The sequence below is a fragment of the Ornithorhynchus anatinus genome, chromosome 1 (genome assembly GCF_004115215.2).
Source record: "Ornithorhynchus anatinus isolate Pmale09 chromosome 1, mOrnAna1.pri.v4, whole genome shotgun sequence".
In the NCBI taxonomy this organism is placed as follows: domain Eukaryota; kingdom Metazoa; phylum Chordata; class Mammalia; order Monotremata; family Ornithorhynchidae; genus Ornithorhynchus; species Ornithorhynchus anatinus.
In genome coordinates, this window is record NC_041728.1 from 17,605,422 (window position 1) to 17,628,192 (window position 22,771).

General features: G+C 43.8%; 1 non-coding gene across 1 annotated transcript; it reads right to left on the reverse strand.

Moving 5' to 3' along the window:
* Window positions 1–6,080: 6,080 nt before the first annotated feature.
* LOC114816404 lies at window positions 6,081–6,218 on the reverse strand. The gene has a single exon (XR_003764176.1). It is a non-coding gene; the product is annotated as a small nucleolar RNA SNORA7 (small nucleolar RNA).
* Between the last annotated feature and the right edge of the window lie 16,553 nt (window positions 6,219–22,771).

Consider the following 22,771-nt stretch of genomic DNA (forward strand, 5'->3'; position numbering starts at 1 on the left):
TGATAGAACGAACCCTTTTCAGTGCATAAGTAGTCCTTTGAAAAAAAATGTATTTCAGTTCCTTGCTCACTGTGACATTTTTAACTGTCATTTCTCTTACCTACTTCTGTTTATTGTAGATGTCAAATCTGCACAGAATCTCATTTGAGAAACAGTTTTTAAACCGATCCACTGAACAATGGTGGTGTTGCTATCCTCCACTGTAACTGCCAACGCCTGAATTATGCTTAGCGACCCATAGGTTATTTCTATTCTAGTATGGTTCTCATATTTAGGATGTCAAAACATGACAGTGAATTACCGGGCAGGAAAGAATAATTGCTTGGATAGGATTTGACACGATCATTGTACTAAATTGATGTTCTCTTTTGCTCAAAATCATATAATTACTTCTTAATTGATGTTGGACTGGCTAATTTAGCTAATTTCTAACCTGTTTTTATTTTCTTTCCATATATATAGTTATCAAACAAATTTAGGGTCAAATGTTGACTGCGCAACATATGTGAACATTATTCTAACCACATTTTTATGAAAAAAATCCCAGCCACATATTTTTATCTTAAAGTTTAGTTTACAACATAGGAAACAGTAAAATGGGTTGAAAAATGAGAAGTGTTGGGGATTACTTGAGATTCGAATCAATGTTTATGCATTTTGAGAAGGCAAACACAATTTATGAGCCACGGTTGCATACTGATATAAATCATTTGTGCCTTGTCAACCCGGGACTCCAAAACCAAACGGTGGACATGTGATCACGACACACTGCCCTATACTCCAGTCCATTCACAACAACACAGCTTCTAGCAGGAGGAGGATGGTGAGGAAAAATCAGAAAAGTTGTTTTCAGTGTGGCTTAGTGAATAAACCTTGGACCTGTGTCATAAGGACCTGGGTTCTAATTCTAGCTCTGCCACTTGCCTGCTGTATGACCTTGGGCAAGCCATTTACCTTCTATGGGCCTCAGTCACCTCATCTGTAAAGTGGGGATTAAGACTATGAGATTGTGAGAGTTGGTATACACATTTCCTGCCCGCAATGAGTTTATGCACATAAGTGCTGTGGGATTGAGGGAAGGATGAATTAAAAAAAGAAAATCCAAGTGCAATAATGACACAGAAGGAAGTGGGAGAAGAGGAAAATGAGGTCTTAGTTGGGGAAGGCCACTTGGAGGAGTCATGCCTTCAATAAGCTTTGATTTGATTGGATTGAATTTCTGCTCCTCTTTCCAGAGGCAACTCACACATACTTCTAAGCATGAAACCAAAGAGGCAGAATCCAGATTGGAGATGGGAAAGCAGGGTCCATATGAGGGAAGAAGGGTGCTGGCTCCCCTAGACTTGCAAGGGAAAGAATGAAGTCTGATTTTTTTAGATAAATTAACTAAGAAATATTTTGGTGCAGTGAATTACCATAAATTAGCTATAACTTCATAGCATCTGTTCATTCCATGCGCTTAAATTTTTTAAAAATCAGAGTAGAAAACAATTTATGATTGGAAAAATGCAAAGAACATTTTACTATTTCGATACTAAATTTGTGATATATAGCCCCCAAACCAGATGGAATTCAGATATGTGAGTGTGGAGAATATAAATTCTTAAGAAATAGTCCACACTAGTAGGTTGCTGCCAATATCATTTATGAACTGATCCAGTTCATCTTTGGCATTTTTTGTATTATTTAGAATTTACAATACATCATGTAAGTTAAAATAAGACAAACACGATTGGCCTTTTTGAATCCCAGAAGCACTTGTGTTCCCAAAGATGAGTCATTCCATCCATTCCCAAAGTCATTTTATTTTTTTTTCCTTTTTTTGGTCTCCCCAATTTGGTAACTTTGTTGTTTACATGCTCCGTAATCTTACATTAGATTGACTAATTCAGCAATTGCCCATGTGATTTATTTCTAATATTTTAAATAGTGCAGTGATGTTTACAGACACAGTTTACATGTGAAAATATATATCCATAAACACTATATAAATATTTCCTGTATGACACTTCTATGAAATTGTTTTCATATGATTCATTTAGAAATGGGAAACAGGGTAAATATTCCATCAACATTTTCCCCTGGAATTAATTTTGTCTTTTTTATTACCTTGCCATTGCACCAGTTGAAAGATAACTGGTCTGTGATTCAGGGGGAACTGGATTCTAGTTTTGGTTCTGCCTCTAGCTTGCTAATGTGGGAGATTAAAAACACATGACCTTAGCATTGACTTGCACCCATGTCCACCTTCTCACTTCTTACAGAGAAAGTACGCGTGGGTTGTGCAAGCCACTACTCATATAATCAATTCCTCTGCCCAAGGTCTCTTATCCTCAAATTTCAGGACCAAAGCTTATCTACTGTTACCGATGAGACAATCCATCACAACTGAAGGCAAGTTAGTCAACTGTGTTTATTGAGCACTTACTGTGTGCAGAGTCCTGTACTAAGCATTTGGAGAGTACAATATACAGACAGAGAGAGAGGTCTGGGGTAATTAATAAGGGACAAGAAACCAGGGTCACAGCAGGACAGTCCTTTACACAGACTTTACACATCAATTCTCTTTTGTTGCCTGTGTCCTGATTGCCACTGTGACTCATGGGCCTGGCCATACTGGAAGTAAACATGGGCTACCATGGGAGGTTTCTGATGTAGACAATGCCACAACACTTTCATCTGTACTGGACCATTCCACAAACGGCCCAGAAGCCACTGCTAAGCAGAGCCAGAGGAGGAGAAGATGAGGAGGCTGGCCAGTCCCTCCTCGATTTCTCCATTTAGCTGCAGAACCATAGCTGCAGGCCAGCTATCTTTCTCCCCTGCCTCAACCCAACCGAAAGGGGGGCCGGTTGATTTTTGGATTGAGGACGAAGATCCCAAGATTAGGGAATGGTCAGTCACTTTAGCTGAAACAGAGGCTGGGAAGCTGCTGGAGAATTAAACATACTTTTTGAGGTGGTGTGATCCCCCAGAAGACCAAGGGTGGGCCCAGGAGGATCCCACTTTCAGACCTGATAGGGAGGAGTGGAATTCACACCTTAGGAGGTAGAAAGAGAGAGGAGTAAAATACCATCGATTGATGAGATGATGGAGAGGAGGACTAGCTGCTGCCTCTTCCTCCTCCTTTCATTTTCCCAATTTCCCTCTTTTAATATTTAACCTTTAATAATATAATTTTCTGCTCTCATTCCCCTTATGTTTCTCCCTTTTTCTCTCTGTGCCCATTTCCATCTCTCCCTCTCTCTGTTCCTACTTTGTTTCATTTCTCCTCTGTTGCCTTTTCTCTCTCTCTCTCTCTTTCCTACACTGCTTTCTTTGACTCCATTCCTTGGAAGAAAAATCCTCTCCTCTTCCCATTCCCACTCTCCTACGTTCATCCCAGGAGAATTTGTCTCTGGAAAAAGTGTTGAGGACAACCTCCCTTTATTGACAACAAGCCAGGTCCCTGTAAGAGAATCCCGACCCAAGCCACAACCCCCGCTTTAGCATACCAACATAGTTACCCAAACGACAAGCTGACACGCCAACGGGTCCGAGGCAATGCCTTTCACCAGAGGCCGGTGTCCTGGCAAATGGCTGGTGACCACCTCACCCTCCCACACACTCCTCAGGTTCTTTCCCAGAGGCAAATATCCACCTCTCTGACCTCACTCTTGGATAGTCTGGGAAGTTCCCGAGTTTTCCAGATAGATGGGGGCTCTCCATGCCCTTCTGTTCCTTTAACATCCAGAAAGAAAGGATACCATTCTTGCAGCACATAAATAGTGATAATAATAATTATTATAACAATATTTGTTAAGCACTTACTAAGTGCCAGGAACTGCACTAAGTGCTGCGGCCGATACAAGATAATCGGGTAGGACATATTCCCTGTCCATATAGGGCTCCCAGTCTCAATTCCCATTTTACAGATGAGGTAAATGAGACTGGTGAAGTGACATCCTCAAGGTCATAACTGGTGAAGTGGCATCCCCAAGGTCACATGGCAGACAAGTGGAGGAGCAGGGATTAGAACCCAGAACATTCTGGCTTCCAGGCTCCCTGCTCTAACCATTAGGCCATGCTGCTTCTCTAGCTGAGAGGTAATGCCAATGGCCTGGAGGAATGTAGAGGGTATAACTGATACATAAAGCAATCCAACAATTTGGTCTACTTTTTGTTCAACGTTAGTCCTGACGTTAGGGGCCATGAGGGGAAGGGTAAGCACGATGGTGTTAGTGGATAGAGCATGGGCCTGGGAGTCAGAAGGTCATAGGTTCTAATCCTGGCTTCACCACCTGTCGGCTCTGTGATCTTGGGAAAGTCACTTTACTTCTCTGAGCCTCAGTTACCTCATCTGTAAAATGGGGATTGAGACTGTGAGTTCCATGTGGGACAGGGACTACGTCCACCCCGATTAGCTTGTAACCACCCCAGTGCTTAGTACAGTGCTAGACTACTGTGTCAGCCTTCTCTCTGACCTCCCTTCCTCCTCTCTCGCCCCGCTCCAGTCTATTCTTCACTCCGCTGCCCGGCTCATCTTCCTGCAGAAACGATCTGGGCATGTCACTCCCCTTCTTAAACAACTCCAGTGATTGCCTATCGACCTCCACTCCAAACAAAAACTCCTCACTCTAGGCTTCAAGGCTCTCCATCACCTTGCCCCTTCCTACCTCTCCTCCCTTCTCTCTTTCTACCACTCACCCCGCACGCTCCGCTCCTCTGCCGCCCACCTCCTCACCGTCCCTCGGTCTTGCCTATCCCGCCATCGACCCCTGGGTCACGTCCTCCCGCGGTCCTGGAACGCCCTCCCTCCCCACCTCCGCCAAACTGATTCTCTTTCCCTCTTCAAAACCCTACTTAAAACTCACCTCCTCCAAGAGGCGTTCCCAGACTGAGCTCCTCTTCCCCCTCTACTCCCTCTGCCATCCCCCCTTTACCTCTCTGCAGCTAAACCCTCTTTTTCCCCTTTTCCCTCTGCTCCTCCACCTCTCCCTTCCCATCCCCACAGCACTGTACTCGTCCGCTCAACTGTATATATTTTCGTTACCCTATTTATTTTGTTAATGAATTGTACATCGCCTCGATTCTATTTAGTTGCCATTGTTTTTACGAGATGTTCTTCACCTTGACTCTATTTATTGCCATTGTTCTTGTCTGTCCGTCTCCCCCGATTAGACTGTAAGCTCGTCAAACGGCAGGGACTGTCTCTATCTGTTGCCGACTTGTTCATCCCAAGTGCTTAGTACAGTGCTCTGCACATAGTAAGCGCTCAATAAATACTATTGAATGAATGAATGAATACAGTGCAAGACCCATAGGAAGCACTTACCAAATACCATAATTATAACTATTATTAGAGGCAGAGAGATTACAATTCTTGTTCAGGTAATATATATATGGAAACCTTTCCCACTGACATGTTAAAGCATTCCAAACACTGCCCCTGACCATTTAAGTTGATACTGCTATTCCTTCAAGGGCACTCTGGGAGACAAAATATTTTGTGAAGATACTTACTCCCCCAACCTATGTATTCCTTGAAAGCATTTCAAAATAGATCAGCTACCCCTGGTTGTCTGTTCCTCTCTATTTTCCCTGAAGGTTTGCGGAAAGCTTTCAGTTCTTAAGCAACAATAGAAAGTAGGCTTTAAAGTGTAGTCTTTTAAGTGTGAGCCTACAAAACTCTTCTACTAGACAATATATCATTCTGAGAATTTGGTGGATACTGTATTAAAACCCTAATTCTGTAATCTATTCATTAAAATATCCTTAATTATTTGAGATTGTGAGCCTGGAGGGACAGGAGCTGTGTCTATTTCCCTCTTATGTATTCTCCCCCAATGATTAGTAAAATGCACTGCACAGAGAAAGCACTTTTCTTGTGCTGTCAAATCGTCTCCAGACCACAGTGACGCCATGGACACATTTCTCCCAGAACACCCACCTCCATCTGCAATCATTCTGGTGGTGTATCCATAGAGTTTTCTTGGTAAAAATACATAAGTGGTCTATCATTGCCTCTTCCATGCAATAAACCTGAGTATCCACCCTCCACTCTCTCCCATGCCGCTGCTGCCCAGCACAGGTGGGTTTTAACTTGTAGCATATTGCCTTCCACTCGCAAGCCACTGCTTAAGCTAGGAATGGCATGGATGTGCCTCTGCTTGACTCTCCCTCCCGCAGTCGAGTCTGGTAGAGTATTGGAAACTCTCCAGTTGCGACCCCAAGAGGGGAGTAAGCACTTAATAAAGACAATTACTACTACTCAATATTCCCCCCTGAAGCTAATTTTTCAGATAGTTTAGGCCCTGAAAGCATACAGTGATATGCGTTTTTCAAATGGATTGCTTTATGGTCACTATTGAGAAGATTTAGATCGGCTATATATTTAGGCCTCGGTTGCATGATTAATTTGCGTGTATATATCCTGCTTATTCTACAAAATGAACAAGAATGCCTTAGGGGGAAAACTGGTTGAGAGCCATGGCTGTACAGTTATAACACCAGATAGGATCCTGCTTTCTTATAAATTCTTTCAATTTTTCCTACTTTCTTGATAACTTGTAAGAAGCAGCATATGGATAAAGATCAAGGATAGAAATTAATAAAAGTATGATTTATAATGGTTCTTGTGCTCTTCCTAATTATGGACATTTAGTCCCAACGCTGCTCTTTTCCTTGTTGCCTTGCCTATTTCCCAAAGATAAAGCCAATAACACAGCAACAGGCACCCACTAGTATTTCAACAACTAGAAAAATCCCACACTTGTCTTTAATGTATTGATCCCTTCACCAAAATCTAGACACTTCAACAAAGATAATGGGCAATGCAGCCCCTATTCAAAGAAAAAAGGCTATCACCTGAGGAAAATATTTAGCCTAAGGGGAAACAGCCTGAGAAGTGAATTAGCTTACAGCTGTCAAATATCAACTTTGAATTTTCACCAATGGAAACGGAAATCAGCCTTAGCAGTTCAGACCGAACCAAACCTGGACTTAGAGCTTGAAGCATATGTCTTTGTTGGTTTTATTCGATAGTTTGACCGAGATCTAGGAAGCTATGAAAAAATTTTGAATCTTGAGGAATGAAAGGAAAATTTAGGTTGGAACTATCTCATGTTTGGGATTAGACTTTTCAGAGATAAGAGTAGAAATGGAAAGTTGGGAAGCTAAGTACTTGGGAGAGTACCCTACAAGCAGGATCAGTGGACACTTTCCCTGCCCATAATGACCTTACAGTCTAGAGGGGGAGCTAAATGGTACGTCCAAAATCGTTGAGATGAATATCAAAGACGACAGCCACAATATTGTTCCTCAAGCATCCAGTTACCTTAGCCAGTAACAGAATGGTGATTGAAAGGACAATTGGATTGACCAAGCTATGGCAATTCTTATAGGAGTCCAGTGACTGGATGCAATTTATATGGCTTGAAATAACCAAATTAGTTTTTGCTACAGCAGTCGAGGTTGATTGCCTTAAAGCTGTTCTACAGACTCTGAGGATATAAAGGAAGATTTGGGCTTAGCAAAGATTAGGAGTTTCAGGTGAAGGAGTACGTCGGAGAGAGGTCTTTCTGCTTTCGTCAGAGTCATTTCATCCAACTCGTACCAGCTGCTCCATTGATACCAATGCTTAGGAATGTGAGTGTTAGGTCCTCTTAGCAACAGATTTATTAGTGTCCAGCATTTAGTACAGTCCCTGGAACATAGTAAGCACTTAGCAAATACCTTTCAGTAACTAAAAAAAAATGGTCATTTGACGCTTAAAGGTTCTCATGAGAAATGCCTTGCCACAGCAAAAGAGAAAGGACTATCGTCCTAATTTTCACGTGCACGATCTCCAGTTGGCCGTGTACCTCACCCCTTGGCCTCTATGCACATGAAGGACAGGGATCAGGTCTACCAATTCTACCATGCTCTCCCAAAAGCTTAGAGCTGTGCTCTGCACAGGGTGAGCACTCAGTAAGCAATAGTAACACTATGTGAAGAGAGCAAGGGCCTGGGAGGCAGAAGGTCATGAGTTTCAGGTCTGAAATTCCAGAATAAATTCGAGCTCTGCCATTTGTCTGCTCTGTGACCTTAGGCAAGTCACCTCACTTCTCTGTGCCTCTGTAACCTCATCTGTAAAATGGGGATCGGGACTGTGAGCCCCACGTGGGACAGGGACCATGTACAACCCGATTTGCTTGTATCCACCCCAGTGTTTAGTGAAGTGACTGGCATGTAGTAAGTGTTTAACAAATAGCATCATCATCATCATTATTATTATTAATGATAATAATAACAGTAGCATTCATTAAGCGCTTACTATACGTCAAGCACTGTTCTAAGCATTGGGAAAGATATGAAATAATCAGATCAAGACACAGTTACTGTCCCACACAGAACGCATAGTCTAAATGGGAAAAACAGGGATTGAATCCCCATTTTACAGATAAGGGAATTGAGGCACAGAGAAGTTGAGTAACTTGTCCAAGATCATACAGCAGGTTGGTAGCAGAGCTGGGATTGGGACCCAAGTCTTCTGTCTCTCAGGCCCATGTTCTAACCACCAGACCACACTGATCCTCAGTAAGTACCACTGATTGACTTCCCAATATACCAGAACTAAAGGGGCCAAGCCTCCTCCATTGTTTTCGATTGAAGACTCCATCATCATCATTCACACTGATGACTAAATAGCTTCTTCCCATTTACCCAACTGTTTGAAATTCCTAAACTTTCCCAATTCTTCCTACTTTCTCATTATAACTGAAGTATTTTTAAACTAGTATTAAATAGTGACCGTGTGCCAAGCACTATACTAAGTACTGGGGTAGATAAAGATCATCAAGTTAGATCTCCCCCGATTAGACTATAAGCCCGTCAAAGGGCAGGGACTATCTGTTACCGATTTGTACATTCCAAGCGCTTAGTACAGTGCTCTGCACATAATAAGCGCTCAATAAATACTATTGAATGAATGAATGAAAAGGTTGAACATAGGCCCTGTCCCATGTGGTATTCATAATCTAAAATGGAGGGAGCAGGATTTGATCTGCATTTTACAGATGAAGAAATTTAGGCATGGAGAAATGAAGCTACTTGTCTATGGTCACATAGAAGAAGGGAGGTCGGAATTAGAACCCAGGTCCTCTGGCTCCTGGTCTTTCCACTAGACCACGTTGCTTGCCATCTACAGGTCACTCATTTAAAAGCTCTACCACCAACCTATGCCTCTTTGAATGGTGCCTAGACTGTGGAATTCTGCAGTGCTCTCTCTTTCCTTTTTTGCCCAGGACCATTCAATGGATGAACTGAAAAAATAATCATATGCTTCCTTTCCGTAGATGGGAATTTGAGCCAATTTCTTTCCCCGGTGAAATTGCTTCTATGCTCTCTCTTTTGAAAACTCATAAACCCAGGGTAAAAATTGGGATTGAAATACTAATCAATAGCTAGTTGAAGAAGTAGTTTTAATTCCTTTGGTATCCATTATTATGATGGTTTTTAATTGTAATGAGCTCGAGTCACTCATCCATGGCACTCAGGAGGGCGATCACATCGTTGAGCTGTGCTGAAGAGCTGTGGGAAAGAAGAGAACATTGGCTGTGATGCTGAAGGCAGGATTGGTATCAGAAACATACCAAGCATGCGCCCTGTGGCACTTACCTAAATGGAAATCGAGTCCCTTAGGGGTGGGTCCTGCCCACCGGCCCGGACCAGCCTGGGCCTGGGGGAGAGGACACATTTCACAATCCCCACAGGTTTACCCAAACCCACCTCTGCCTTAGCAGTCCACGGCACTCTGGGGTGCTCCCGGAAAGACCTAGGGAGGAAACATCCAAAATGCCGTCTCAATCAGAAGCAGATCGATCCCTTTAACTTTCACTCATCCATCCATTTATTCAATCCTATTTATTGAGCATTTACTGTTGTAGAGCACTGTACTAAATGCCAGGGGGAGTACAATACAAAAATAAATGGCAACAGTCCCTGCCCACAACCAACTTTGGAAATAATCAAAGCTAAGTTCCTGAAACTAAAAACCAAATATGCTCGTGGCAGAAAAGCACTCTATCAATCTTAATTTTCACTACCTGCCCCTTAGTCTGTTAAGAAAAGAAGTGAAGTTAGTGTATAATCAAGGTGAATTTTTATTTTGTCATATTTCTGCGACTACCCATCTTGTTTAATTGCCACACACTGCACTTTGTGCATTAGCTTCGGTGATTTTTATGCCTACTCTTTATGTTTTCTTTTTCTGCTGTTGTTTGACATATCTTCTAGTCTGAGACACGAGGAATTCAGAGCTTGCCGATAGAAGGAGCTCCTGCATTAGGTAGCAAGCTACCAATCCCTGGAGAACGATCCCGATGGGATACAGGCGGCATAGAGTCTCGCCTCGGTCTTGAGATACGCAGACCAAAATCTTGATTACATTATATTTTGCTCTAAAATAGCCAGTTATATTGAAAAGAACCCCATGGAGATGGTAAGATAAAAACATATATTACTGTTGAGAATGAAGCCTGAGATGAAAGAAATCTCAACTAAAGTTATTCCCCCTCCATTCTCTCCACCATCAAATGAATCCTTGCTAGACTGGGAGGATTTGTTGTTAGACAAAAGACATAAGAAAAGATTCAATTAAAAAGAGATACTCCGTGATGCCATTTTCTAAAGTGGTCTATGAAGAAATACTTCAGTTACATATTCAATATTTTGACTTGCCAAAGAGGTTTATGAATAAAGTTCAGTTCTTAGAACCTCTGCCATGTCAAGAGATGTTACTGTCCCTTTGAAAGGTGAATACATTGAAACTGAAGATACCCGGGACCACATACATAAGGTCCCCACTGCTCGCAGGAGGAAATGTACATATCTACCCCATTATTTGAATATCAAATTACTTTGGGAGTAAATAGACTGGGCTCAAAGGTATATTTTCCTTATCTTTGGTTTCCTTCCTCCACTTTGCCTGTTTACAGGGTTAGAGAGAGAGTACAGACACCAGTTTACTTTAAAAAAAAAAGGTATTTGTTGATCACCTACTGTGTGCAAAGTGCTGGAATTGTAATGATAATTGTGGTATTTAACTGCTTACTTGGCACTGTATCAAGCATTTGGGAAAAAAAAGGGGAAGTTTTACAAGCTGGCCTAATGGGTAAAGCACAGACCTGGCAACCAGAGGACCTAGATTCAATTTCATGCTCTGTCACTTTGCCTGCTGTGTGACCTTGGGCAACTCACTTAACTCCTCTGTACCTCAGTTTCTTCAACTGCAAAATGAAGATTCGATACTTGTTCTCCTTCCCACGTAGACTCTCAGCTCCGTGTGGGGCAAGGGACTGTGCCCAACCTGATTAACTTGCATCTACCCCAGTGCTTAGAACAGTGCTTGAAATAGAGTAACGCTTAACACGTGCCATTTAAAAAAAGCAGGATTGTGTTCCCTGCACAGAAGTTGATTACAGTCTAGAATTCAGATTAAGGATTCAGATTAGGTCTATTAGCAGAAATATCCTTGTGGAAGCTTGCACGGTAGTCACTGAGGGCCCTTGTGGATGATGGAGCCTGTATTGTAGCCTGCTTTAATTGTCAGGCACGCAGCATAACATAACATCATGTGCTCCACTTTATAGGAGTCCTTCTGGGGCCTCCCAAATCTAGAGCATTTCTCTGAGATACCCTGGCACCTCCCCTCCCTTTTTCTCCAAAAGACTTGAAAAGGCTGCTGCAGCTTCTAAACCACAGAGCTCTGCGGTAGGAAGCAAGGTGGATGGACAAGTTGCAAGCATGAATTAATTGCATCTTAATATCAGTAGTGCCGTCCTCAGAAAGAAAGGACTAGAGAGCCGTGCTACCTTGTACTATTATCCCATCGTGTTCTGAGTTCTTTTTAATTTTCTTCAGATCATTTCCACTTCGCTTTGGTAGCTGTAGGATTAAATGAGCTAGGAAATATTCTTCAGGCTCCAGCAATATCTAGCCTCCGGAGATCACTGGCTCACTGTGATGATTCATTCAGCAGCAGCAGTAAAGGAGGTTGCAGGTGGGAAGGTGGTTTAAACATCCCTAGCAATCAAATAATATTTATTGAGTGCTTACTGTGTGTAGGCCACTGTGCCAAGCGCTTTGGAGAGTTGAGTTGATAGGCACAATCCATGCTCACAGGGTGACACGACTGCTTCTTCCTCTCCAACTGTCACCTCCTGCCATCCCATCCTCTTACTACCTTTCCAGCCTTCGCCTTACTCTAAGATCTATGGTAACTGGCATCCACCTGTCTGGGATCTACTCACCAGCACTGATGTTCCTCTTGTGTCCTTTTTTTTTTAATGGTATTTGTTAGTCGCTTACTCTGCCAGGCACCGTACTAAGCGCTGGGATAGATACAAGCTAATCAGGTTGGACCCAATCCATGTCCCACATGAGGCTCACAGTTTTTATCACAGATGGCTCAGTGGAAAGAGCCCAGGCTTGAGAGTCAGAGATCATGGGTTCTAATTCCAGCTCCACCACTTGTCAGCTGTGTGACTTTGGGCAAGTCACTTAACTTCTCTGAGCCTCAGTTACCTCATCTGTAAAATGGGGATCAAGACTGTGAGCCCCACACAGGACAACCTGATCACTTTATATCCCCCCAGCACTTAGAACAGTGCTTTGCACATAGTAAGCATTTAACAAATGCCATTATTATTATTATATTATATATATTATATTATTATTATTCATTATTATTAAGTGAACGCCTTGTCCAAGGTGACACAGCAGGCAAGTGCTGTAGCCACGATTAGAACCCAGGCCCTCTGACTCCTGGGATCATGTTCTTTTCACTAGGCCACGCTACTTCAAAAAGGTTCAAGAGAGGAAAATGTCCCTCATGTTCCACTAGCCAAAAGGAAGACCCGGTCGGCCCCGATGTCATTTTCAAGGAGCAGCCCACGGTTGGTGGACTCTGATTAATACTATGTGATGACCTGCAACCATCTGATTGAACGGGTAATTGAAATAGAATGTCTCTACCTATTGGACCCAGATTCAGGGAACACTTTCAAAAGCTTCACAGGGCAATTACAAAGACTGTGAAGTCAACTTCATCCAAGTTTTTGCTGTCGTCTTAGAGAATTATGCCTCGGAGATAAGAATTTAATGGCATAGTTATAGTGTAGGCTAAAAATGATTATATTCCTTATTCTTACAATCCAAGATGGTGTGGATTATGAAAAATATATGGTCATGGAGCTGAGAGATTTTACAGTACGGGTAGTTATCAGAAATAGGTGGCTGGCGATGGTAGGTGCCGGAGCAGAAATAACAATGATGATGATAATCATGTTTTATTCTTTCTGCTGTCTTCCATCCCCAAGGATTCCTAACCACTCTAAATTGCCTCTATATCTGCAGGAATTGTTTTATCCCTCAGTAAATTACAACCAATTTTGAATTAAAAGGACACCTGGGCAGTAGTAAGCATCAAAAGCACAAGGGAAACTGGTTCTTCCCTTGAAAAGGGAAACAGGGTGGGAAATGATGAATTTGGCTCGGACATCTGAGGACTGTGGCAAATCCAGGACACAGATCTGTATTCTTTAGCAGAATGTAATTGCTTGTGAGTTAAGCCTACTGCCTGTCAATCTCATCAAGGAACCTCAGTGGACAAATCCACTTTTCAGTTTTTATTGTTCAATCGATCAATCAAATTTATTGAGCTCTTATGGTATGCATAGCACTGTACTAAACACTTGGGAGAGCACAGTCTAACAGATTTGAGAGACACTTTCCTTTTTATTGATGCAGGGGTAAAAACAGGGGCCAGAGATATTCAGAGCATCTTGTCATTAAGGCTGGTATTGATTTTGTTAAGAATGGAAGCTATGAAATTAGTCCATTTAATTTGAGTGCTTACTATGTGCAGAGCACTCTACTCAGTTCTTGGGAGAGTACAACAGAGTTGGTAAACATGTTCCCTGCCCACGAAGAGCTTACAGTCTAAAGTCGGAAGCGGGGGTACCTAAAAAGAAAGATTCGAATAATCTAGGATATAGTCTTCAAGGTCCATTACGTACTTTGTCTTCTCATGAACTCTGATGGCCGAATTGATCCACTGAGCAGCAACTGCCCAAAATCAGAATCCCCAACCACGTCAGGATGGAGGGCTTGCAGGCTAGACAGCCATTTTCATATGGGCTGGATAATAATAACTAGTGTAGTATTTGTTCTGACCTTAATATGGTGAGGCACTATTCTAAGCACAGGGGCAGACACAAGCTAATTGGGATGGACACAGTCCCTGTCCCACATAGGGCTCACAGTCTTAATCCCCATTTTACATATGAGGGAACTGAGGCACAGAGAACTTAAGTGACTTGTCCAAGATCACCCAGCAGAAAAGTGGTGGAGCTGGGATTAGAACCTAGGTCCTTCTGACTCCCATGTCCATGCTCTATCCACTAGGCCATGCCGCTAGATGGACAGATAACTTTAAGGGAGTCTCTTCTGGGTTTGACGTTCCCCATTAGAATGACTACCAAATGTTAAGTGGCATTTGAACAGTGCTCAGTGCTTGGCACATAGTAAGCACTTAACAAATCCATCATTATCATTTTTAAGCCCTTTCTACTATGTGCCAAGCACTGAGGCAGGCCATTGGCAAGAACTCACATCTGAGTTCTAGCATACTTCTCCATGTCTTTCAAGTTTCTTTAGTGTTTCATTGTTTTATCACTCTTTACGTATCTGTCTCCATTCCCAACAGCTTGCTTATAATCTTACATTGTGATCTTCTTGCAGGTCTAATTCCCACCTATGTATTTTTCCTCACCATTTAGTACAGTGTCTGCACACAGTAAGTGCTCGATAAATACTATTTCTATGACTGTGAAAATGTCCTGAGCAAACGAAGTACACATTTTGAAAATAGTGTTTTGAAGGAAAAATCTAGTTTATAACCTAAATCAGTTTGAATCAAACCTACCTCAAAGTACTTTAGGGGAAAACAGATCAATGGTTTTCTTCTTGAAAACAATTACTGTGTCATAGGAGAAATTACTAGATTTTATTTCCTGAAACTCTCCTGGATGTTATTTGATGAGTTCATTCATTCAGTCATATTTATTGAGCATTTACTGTGTGCAGAGCACTGTACTAGCCACTTCAGAGAGTATAATGTCACAATAAGCAGACAGATTCCCTGCTCACAGTGAGCTTACAATCTAGAGGGGGAGGCAGATATTAAGGGTCCCAAAGGGGTGTCATGCCTAGAGGGACTTGCTAAAGGGAGCTAAGCTACTTTTCAGGGTGTTGAGAGCCCCTGGAGTAAGTGAGGAACACGTGCATGATCAGGGATAGCGTGCTGCTGGATCTCATTAACGGTTTAATTGTATAGCTACTGTTGCCATTGAAAACATTAATCCAAGTACTACTACTACTAATAATACTGGTATTTGTTAAGCACTTACTACGTGCCAAGCACTGTTCTAGTAATAATAGTATTCATTTAATTCTCACTGACTGCTGAGCACCATACTAAGTGCTGGGAAAGAGCACCCAGGTGGGAATTAGATAGCAACAAGACCCGATCCCTCAAGGTGCTCACAATTTATAGTCTGTAAGATTTTAAGCTCATCATCTAGACTGTAAACTCGCCGTGGTCATGCTGTCTACCAGCTCAGTGTTTTGTACTCTCCCAAGTGCTTAGTTCAGGGTTCTGCACACAGAGAAGCAGCGTGGCTTAGGGGAAAGAGCACTGGCTTGGTAGTCAGAGGTTGTAGATTCTAATCCTGGCTCTGCCACTTATTAGCTATGTGATTTTGGGCCTCATCTGAAAAATGGGGATGAAAACTGTGAGCCCCACATAGGACAATTTGATTACCTTGTATCTAAGTGCTTAGAACAGAAGTTGGCACATAGTAAGCACTTAACAAATACTATTATTATTATTATCATTATAGTAAGCACTCAGTAAATACCACTGATTAACTGACGAAGGTTTCACCATCTAGGTAGCATTAGGTAGCATTGGGATCAGACCCAGACCCCATCCCACATGGGGCTCAAAATCAAGGGGGTAGGGAGAGCAGATACTTACTCCCCATTTTTACAGATGAGGAAACTGAGCCTCAGAGGAATTAAGTGACTTGATCAAGGTCACACAGAAGGCAAGTAGCAGAACCAGGATTAGAATCCAGGTCTCCTGTCTCCCAGTCCTGTGCTCTTTCCACTATGCTACGCTGGTTGTATTGGTCACAGTGATGATATTTGCTGAGCACCCCCATTGGGTGCAATGCGTTGTGCTAAGGGTTTGGGATGTATGAGATAACTGACACTTTTTCTGATCACAAGGAGCTTAGACTCTCCATGACTAGGCCTATAGATTGCTCAAGGGGTCTCAGCTGCTCTTTAAGGGGATCTCCCCATCATTTTTCTAGACTTGTTTTCCTGTTTTGATCTTTTCTCAGAAAACCATCACTGTGTCAAGCTGGGAAGCTTGCATGTGTTAAAGAAACTGCATTTGCCACTGTAAAGACAACTCAGACAATATTTGGAGATGAGTAAATGCGAGATATCTTTTTATACCCAAAGAGAATGCTTGAGTAGTGTGGGTGAGTGTGTGTGACAGAGAGAGACAGAGAGACAGAGAGAAGAGATGAGACTCACTATCAAGGGAGGGGGTGAAAATAGATAATCCCTTCCAGTGTCAGTTGCCAGAATAAGGATGAGCTGTTTTTCTGTTGCTTCTTGGGACTTTTTGGAGTGCCACATGCAGCAAACAACTGGACAGTTTTGGAGGCACAATAGCTTGGAGCCCTAAGCAGAGCCCTCTGGCTCTGGGACCTGGTGCCAAGGATCAGCCATCCAAACTTAACAAGGGACTGAATCATCACTGCCTCCCCACCCCGACTCAGGAGACGGGCTACATAAATATGAAAGCTACAGTTAGAAAGGGATTGAAAGATTTCTCTAGAATTTTCCTTTTTGCTATAGAAAATGCAGGAAAAAATGGTGTCTGCCACAGACCTCAAACTGCCTAACATTCCCTTAAACCAAGCAATTGAAGCAGATGATAAGAGTCATGGGATAAACTTTTTGGCAGAGGAGACACCATTTGCCTAAGTGATTGGAGAATGCTATAGTTCATTCATAATGCAATATTCTAAGTGGAAAGAGTATTTGGGAATGGATGCTTGGAAGGTAGCTTATCTCCAAAATAAGTACTTTGTCACATATATCCTTTAATTCAGGATGTTATTACCAATTCTGGAATTTTGGTTCTTGCTTTTATCTAAATAGCCAAAAACATCTTCTATTCCTGTCAAAATTACCACAGAGATAAGTTTCCCCTCAAGTATTTATTAGTTGAATCAATGTATTTGCTGAATGTGCTTTTAAAATGAGAAAAAAATCGCCTTTTTGGAAAGTACTTGCATACAATTTTCTGTCTTCAGTAACAGTTTATATGACCTGTGTGAATGGATTACCTCCTTGATGAATTCATTAAATCTGAAAGTAGCACTCTGAGAAGAAGTGATTTCTGCCTGACTGATATGGATCCCTTCAGAGTATTTTTTTTTAATGGTATTTGTTTAGCCCTAACTATATGCCAGGCCCTCTCGGGGTCAGACACGGAGAGTTTCCAGTAGTCTACTAGTCTTGACTACGGGAGGGAGAGTCTAGCAGAGGCCTACCCATTCCATTCCTAATTTGGGCAGTGGCTAGCGAGTGGAAGGCAATCTGTTACAAGTCAAAACTCACCCGTGCTGGGCAGCAGCGGCTTGGGATAGAGTCGAGGGTGGAGACTCAAGTTTACAGCGCGGAAGAAGGCAATGGTAAACCACTTCTGTATTTTTACCAAGAAAACTCTATGGATACACTACTAGAATGATTGCAGATGGAGGTGGGACGTTCTGGGAGAGATGTGTCCGTGGTGTCGCTATGGGTCTGACATGACTCGACTGGATAAAAAAACAACAAGAATATGCCAGGCACTGTTCTAAACTCTAGGGTAGATATGAGCTAATCAGGTTGGACACAGTCTTAATCCTCATTTTACAGCTAAGGCAACCTCTCACAGGTTCTTCACCCGCTCCCCTCCTTGGTGGCTGGGTTCTCAAAAGGGATACAAAAACAGAAGAGGCAGGGAGACTGCATGAAGAACCGATGGGCTCATCAAAGAAAATAAGAGGGTCAAGGAGAGGCAGGCTTAGCATACAGCCTGGTGATTGAAAGCTGTGTGGGAAAATCATTACCAACTTCTCCCAAAAGCTGTGTAAAACCAAGGGAGGCTTGTTGGGCTATTTTCCCCTATGGCAAGGCACTAGTCTTACCAGAAAGTAGACATTGGATGTCTTATCTTTTGGGCTCAGCCTGCAGTTCCTCAACAAGGCCCCTTGTGATCTAGAGGGGGGAGACCAGCATCTATAGTATTTTCCTAAAGCAGGTTTGCAATGCTTAAAGCAAAAAGGGAAGAAATCTCTCTCATGCATCCCACAGTGGCCTAATGAATTCCTTTTTAACTTTAACATGACATTATTCATTTGTTAGAAAATCATTTCCTTATTGACTCTCCATTCATGTTACATATGCTGATGCCAATGTGAACCCAAGTCATACAAATCATCTGCTGTATCTTATACCCCTAGTGATGTAGGGCTTTTCCTGACAACACAATTTTTTAGAGCAGTGTTGAACAAACGGGGATGGGGTCGGGAGGGAAGTCACTGGACAGCGTTGAGTACAGAGTCAGAGCAATGTCTGCCAACCAGGACTGCCCCAGAAGTATGGCCCGACTCTGTTTTGGAATTCTTCTAGGTGCACCTCATCCTTAGTCCACCCTGCTCTGGCAAAACCTTGAGGGCAGGGATGAGGTCTGTCAACTCATGACAGTTCAGTGCTATGCTCAAACCAAAGGCTCAGTGAATATCATTGACTGATAGATTTTGCATTTCTTTCTTTGTCCTGGCCCTGACTGTAGCTAGCTGGACCAAGACTTAGGGGAGAGCCTGATCGTTTCTAAGAGAAAAAATAGGAAAGCTGTTGTTATCCTATGGCAGAAAATGACTGAAAGGCCACAAGAGACCAGAAGCTATTCCAAATCAGAAGCATTGGACCATTATTATCAAAGCCATCAGGATGTCGATGTTTTGGAATGGGAACATGATAGAGAAGCAGCGTGGCTCACTGGAAAGAGCACGGGCTTTGGAGTGAGAGGTCATGGGTTCGAACCCCGGCTCTGCCACTTGCCAGCTGTGTGACTTTGGGCAAGTCACTTAACTTCTCGGTGCCTCAGTTCCCTCATCTGTAAAATGGGGATTTAGACCGTGAGCCCCACGTGGGACAACCTGATTCCCCTGTGTCTACCCCAGCGCTTAGAACAGTGCTCGGCACATAGTAAGCGCTTAACAAATACCAACATTATTATTATATATCAGAGGCGCAGCAAGTCGAGTACCTATCAGTCAGTCAATCATACTTGCTGAGAGCTTACTCTGTGCAGAGCACTGTACTATAAGCTTGGGGGAGTACAATATAACAGACACATTTCCTGTCTACAGCGACCTTGCAATGTAGAGAGATCAGGAAGTGATGTCCACCAGATGGTCCGAACCCTCAAGGGCTTTCCCGGTTCTGTCTGCACACCCTTCCCATTGCTTTCGTTTAAAGAGGAAGTCGTGGTGACAGGGTCATCAGCCCTCTTCCCTTCATTCTGGGCTTGAATGGTCTTTAGCACCAATCCATGGGCAGAGATGTTTAGAAATGTTGGAAGCAAGATGGGGATTGATTAACAACTCAATCTCCAAGGGCTCCTTCCCCTCTGCCTTCAAACATGCCCACGTCTCCCCCATCCTAGAAAAACCCGCTCTTGACCCCACTTCCCCCTCCAGTTATCGTCCTATCTCCCTACTACCCTTCCTTTCCAAAATCTTAGAACGAGTCGTCTACAATCGATGCCTAGAATTCCTTAACTCCCATTCTCTCCTAGACCCCCTCCAATCTGGCTTCCGTCCCCTCCACTCTACCGAGACTGCTCTCTCTAAGGTCACCCATGACCTCCTTCTTGCCAAATCCAATGGCTCCTACTCCATTCTGATCCTCCTTGACCTCTCTGCTGCCTTTGACACTGTCGACCATCCCCTCCTCCTCCATACCTTATCTCACCTTGGCTTCATGGACTCTGTCCTCTCCTGGTTCTCCTCTTACCTCTCTGGCCGATCATTCTCGGTCTCCTACGCTGGAGCCTCCTCCCCCTCCCATCCTTTAACTGTTGGAGTTCCTCAAGGGTCAGTTCTTGGCCCTCTTCTGTTCTCCATTTACACTCACTCCCTCGGTAAACTCATCCGCTCTCACGGCTTTGACTACCATCTCTACGCAGATGACATGCAGATCTACATCTCCGCCCCTGTCCTCTCCCCCTCCCTTCAGGCTCGCATCTCCTCCTGCCTCCGGGACGTCTCCACCTGGATGTCGGCCCACCACCTAAAACTCAACATGAGCAAGACTGAGCTCCTCATCTTCCCTCCCAAGCCCGGTCCGCTCCCAGACTTCTCCATCACCGTGGATGGCATGACCATCCTTCCCGTCCCGCAGGCCCGCAATCTCGGTGTCATCCTTGACTCGTCCCTCTCGTTCACCCCACACATCCTATCCGTTACCAAGACCTGCCGGTTTCACCTCTACAATATCGCCAAGATCCGCCCTTTCCTCTCCACCCAAACGGCTACCTTACTATTACGGGCTCTCGTTATATCCCGGCTAGACTACTGTGTCAGCCTTCTCTCTGACCTCCCTTCCTCCTCTCTCGCCCCGCTCCGGTCTATTCTTCACTCCGCTGCCCGGCTCATCTTCCTGCAGAAACGATCTGGGCATGTCACTCCCCTTCTTAAACAACTCCAGTGGTTGCCTATCGACCTCCGCTCCAAACAAAAACTCCTCACTCTAGGCTTCAAGGCTCTCCATCACCTTGCCCCTTCCTACCTCTCTTCCCTTCTCTCTTTCTACCGCCCACCCCGCACGCTCCGCTCCTCTGCCGCCCACCTCCTCGCCGTCCCTCGGTCTCGCCTATCCCGCCGTCGACCCCTGGGTCACGTCCTCCCGCGGTCCTGGAACGCCCTCCCTCCTCACCTCCGCCAAACTGATTCTCTTTCCCTCTTCAAAACCTTACTTAAAAATCACCTCCTCCTAGAGGCGTTCCCAGACTGAGCTCCTTTTCCCCCTCTACTCCCTCTGCCATCCCCCCTTTACCTCTCCGCAGCTAAAGCCTCATTTTCCCCTTTTCCCTCTGCTCCTCCACCTCTCCCTTCCCATCCCCACAGCACTGTACTCGTCCGCTCAACTGTATATATTTTCGTTACCCTATTTATTTTGTTAATGAATTGTACATCGCCTTGATTCTATTTATTTGCCATTGTTTTTACGAGATGTTCTTCCCCTCGACGCTGTTTAGTGCCATTGTTCTTGTCTGTCCGTCTCCCCCGATTAGACTGTAAGCCCGTCAAACGGCAGGGACTGTCTCTATCTGTTGCCGACTTGTTCATCCCAAGCGCTTAGTACAGTGCTCTGCACATAGTAAGCGCTCAATAAATACTATTGAATGAATGAATGAAGAGAAGATGAAAAAGAACTCCAGCATCCTTTTCTCCCCCTCACCATCAATCAGTGGAATTTATTGAGTGCCTACTGAAAGGAGAGTGCTGTTACTAGGGCAGCAGACTGATAAGAAGGCATGCCTTTGAGTAATACGGCATCGTTGGTCACAGTAAAGAGCGAAGGAAAATAGGACACCTATGCTAGTCACAAAATTGAACTGACCATAAAGATTTTGCAAGCTAGAGAAATATTTTTGGGGCACACTTGTTTGGATATTTCCTTTATCAATTAAATTCCTTAGCATTGGCTGTAAGAGATTCAGTCAGCTATCTTCCACAACAACCCAGTCAGCACACTTTGCTTCTCTAATGCCTTCTGCCTGGAAATCCTTCCTGCTTCATATCAGGCAGACCACTACTCCCCTCATTTCCTAAACCTTACTAAAAAAAAAATTTAAAAAAAAAAAAAAATCCCATCTCCTCCAGGAAGCCTTCCCTGATTACTCATTTATCTCCCCAACTTATGCTTCACCTCAGGTCTTGAATGCACTCACTCGCCCTCTCTCCCCACAGTGCTAGTGTACCCATCTTTCTACTAGTTTTCTTTCCCCTTTCTGTAATTCATTTAGGTGTCTGCCTCCTTAACTAGATCATCAGCTCCTTGAGGACAGGGATCTTGTTTTCTAACTCTCTTGTGCTCTCCCAAACAGTCCATTGTCCTGCACAGTGTAAATATGCAGTAAATGTGGTCGATTGGTGATGAGGTACTGTGATTAGGTATTGACCTCAGTCAGACTGGAATACCGGGGGCAGCAGGAATAGTGTTTACTATGCGCTTACTGTGTGCAGAGTACTGTACTGAGCTCTGGGAAAGTGTACACAGGTGGGAATTACAACCGGTCCCTGTCCCTCTTCCTGCTGCGGTTTCGGGAGTCCAGAGATTTGGCTGCCTGTGTCTACTGTTGAATCCAGTGAGGCCCGGGGCTAGCTTGTCTCTGGCACGGCCGAAGCTGATCGGAGTGCAGTCAGTGCTGCAGCAGCATCAGTTTCCCTCTCCTGTCAACCCCTTCAACCCACAGGTCAGTCAGTCAATCATATGTATTGAGCGCTCTCTGTGCACCGTGCACTATACTTGGAAGAGGCTCTCCATCACCTTGCCCCTTCCTACCTCTCCTCCCTTCTCTCTTTCTACTGCCCACCCCGCACGCTCCGCTCCTCTG